The sequence below is a fragment of the Hippopotamus amphibius genome, unplaced genomic scaffold, assembly GCF_030028045.1.
Source record: "Hippopotamus amphibius kiboko isolate mHipAmp2 unplaced genomic scaffold, mHipAmp2.hap2 scaffold_343, whole genome shotgun sequence".
Taxonomy (NCBI): domain Eukaryota; kingdom Metazoa; phylum Chordata; class Mammalia; order Artiodactyla; family Hippopotamidae; genus Hippopotamus; species Hippopotamus amphibius.
In genome coordinates, this window is record NW_026648462.1 from 60,001 (window position 1) to 62,754 (window position 2,754).

The window sequence follows — 2,754 nt, forward strand, 5'->3', positions numbered from 1 at the left end:
CCGCCGGCCGCCGAGCGACCCTCGGGCCGCGCGCGCCCGGGACCCGGCCCGCCGGCCGCCGAGCGACCCTCGGGCCGCGGGCGCCCAGAGACCCGGCCCGCCGGCCGCCGAGCGACAGCACGCGCGGACTCGGGCTGCGCAGCCCCGGGCTGCCGGTGGACCCGCGGCCGCCGCTTGACCCGTGTATGCTTGCTGTTCATCTCCTGGAGATTCCTGCACCAAGCTGATTGAATGAGGAACATGGAAGCACTGTATATAGGCTTTGCATTTTTCTCTTCGTTTCCTGTACTTTGCCTTCGTTTCCTTTGCGTGTGCTCTATTTTATTGTACATGTTATATTGCTTGTTATTTTTTTATTCATTTAAGGTAGGACCGCTTTTATGCGTTTCTACACCTCCCCGCCCCCCCCCCCCCCCCCCGCCCCGCGTCTCCCTCCTCTGGTGCCCGCCCCAAATGAGGTCGCATCATCTTTCATAGTGTACATCCTGGGCCAGCATAAGCTTTCCAAGAATAAAATGCCCCCCCGCCTTTCCTTCCCAAGGACACCACGAACACCTCCTGTCCTGTGCAGTGCTTTTTCACCCACCGCCAGCAGAGGGCCCTCTCTGACAGACCCAGGAACTCCCCTGCTCCGAGTCATCCAGGAGAGGCTGTTCCGTTCTGTGTGAAACGGGTGGGGTGGGCTGATGAGACATCATTGCTTAGAAGGCCATCGGGTTCACCGGTTCGGTGGCAAGAGAGAACATCCTCATCCTCCTTGAGGTTGACTCGGAAGGTCTTCGGGCCCGCAGGACACCGCCCCCAAATGGGCCTCCGTGGCATAGGGAGATTTTGCCATGCGAGGTGACAACAGGAGGGGAACACGGACCCTCCTTTCCTTCTCCCGTCTGAAAGCAGGAAGAAAATCTCTCACGGGAACAGGGTGGTGGAGGGGGCGGCCGGGAGGTGTAGAGATGAGGACTGACTGCTTTCCTGTCTTAAGAAATCACGAATCATCCAAGTGGGACCGCTCATAACACACAGAGGACAGAAGTGTGGACGAGATGAGGAGAATGTGTAAGGGAACGTCTTCCACAAGAACTCTTTTCCATAGGCCGACTTCAAGACTTTCCAACATCTCTAGGTTTAGGGGTGGACTGAGTGCCATGAAAGAATGGACATTCAGCAGCCTGTCTACATCATCTCCAAAGAAGGGAAAATGCTGAAACGTCCCTAGCTCCACAAGCCTAAGGGTCTCCCTGCTCCGGAGAGTTGGAGCATATGCGTGCTTCCATGCCTACACAGATCTTGCGCTTTAGGGAAACCACAAACTAGGCAGGAGCCTGGACTTCTACAAGGCAGTCCATGTTCACACGGGTCACTGTGGTTGGCTTCCTTACTTTCATTGGATTGGATTGGGGTGGGGTGGGGTGGGGTGGGGTGGGGGGCGGGGGGGGGCGGTGACAAATGTCCAAGGATGAGGCATCCTAAAGAAGGAACGTGTGTGGTCCAAGCTACCCGAGGTCGCCATCCTCATTGTAGGAAGAGGACCTCTTTGGGGAGTGTGGGGAGGGGGGAGGCAAGGTAGAAGGTATGCAGATAAGGTTTGGGGGAGGGAAAAAAAGACATTTCGGTCCTAAAGCTAGTCATTTCGAAATGGGAAACAAAGGACACAAGGGAAAAGCTAAAACTGGGCACAGGCGATTGGAAAAGGTTTCTGAGGAGAAGAATCTTCGGAAAGGAATGGGAACCGTGGTCAGGACTGCTTAAGATGAGGATGGATTCAAGGACACACATGAGTGTTCGTATCAACAGGAAACCAGTGCAAAACTAGAATTCAGTTTTCTGTCTCTCGGTGAAAAAGGCCAACTTTGGGCTCGGGCTTGGGTGTTTCTTCTATTGCTCTGCTCTCTCCGTCATGAGAGAGAAAGCTTTCCTTCCTTTTTCCGGAAGGAAGGAAGGAAGGAAGGAAGGAAGGAAGGAAGGAAGGCAGGCAGGCAGGCAGGCTTATGTCTTCTAAAAATCATCACTTCTTTTCTAGGTTACCTTTATCAGGTCTTGGGGGACTCACGTGGACTTAGTCCTCTTGATATTCAAAGAGCCAGGGTTGGCTCACAAGGAAAGAGGCTTCTCTCTTTGCCTAGCAAGTCTTTCCCTGGGATGTGGGTGACGTGGCTAAGGAGGCACTGTTCCCCAGTGACCTATCTAACTGTTTTACACTCGTTGGGGTATTTTGGACACATTTGCCCCCAAACCGAATGACACATGAAGTCTTTTGCACTTAGAATGCATGTTGAGAGAGGATCCAAGAGGAGAGGGCCTAGCTCAAGAATGTGTTCTCTCTCCTTCGAAAGCAGAGCCATGAAACGGAGTAGGCTTCCTGGAGAGGTTTCCTGACATGGGAAGCGTTGTCGAAGAGGAAGGAACGTGAAGCCTTCTTTGGCTTGTGTCTATACACGGGTGTGTTCCAGCTGCTCTGGAAATGATGGGATCCTTCTTCTCTGCCCTGGCATACAGGGTTTTCGGTCGTCCAAATGGAGGCTCACACGACAGGGACTGAGCCCAGTATCAAGGAGATATTCCACCCGAGTTTCATGCCGAGGCGGCAACAACAGCCTCTTGAAAGATGATGGGGGGTGGGGGGGGGGCACACGTGGATCAATTCCATTCTGTCCATTCAACAGAGGGTCGGGGCTACAGCAGACCCCAGAGAGGGACAGCAGACCCCAGAGAGGGGCAGCAGCCCGGCCGGCCACTGGGTCTCCATGTCTCAGG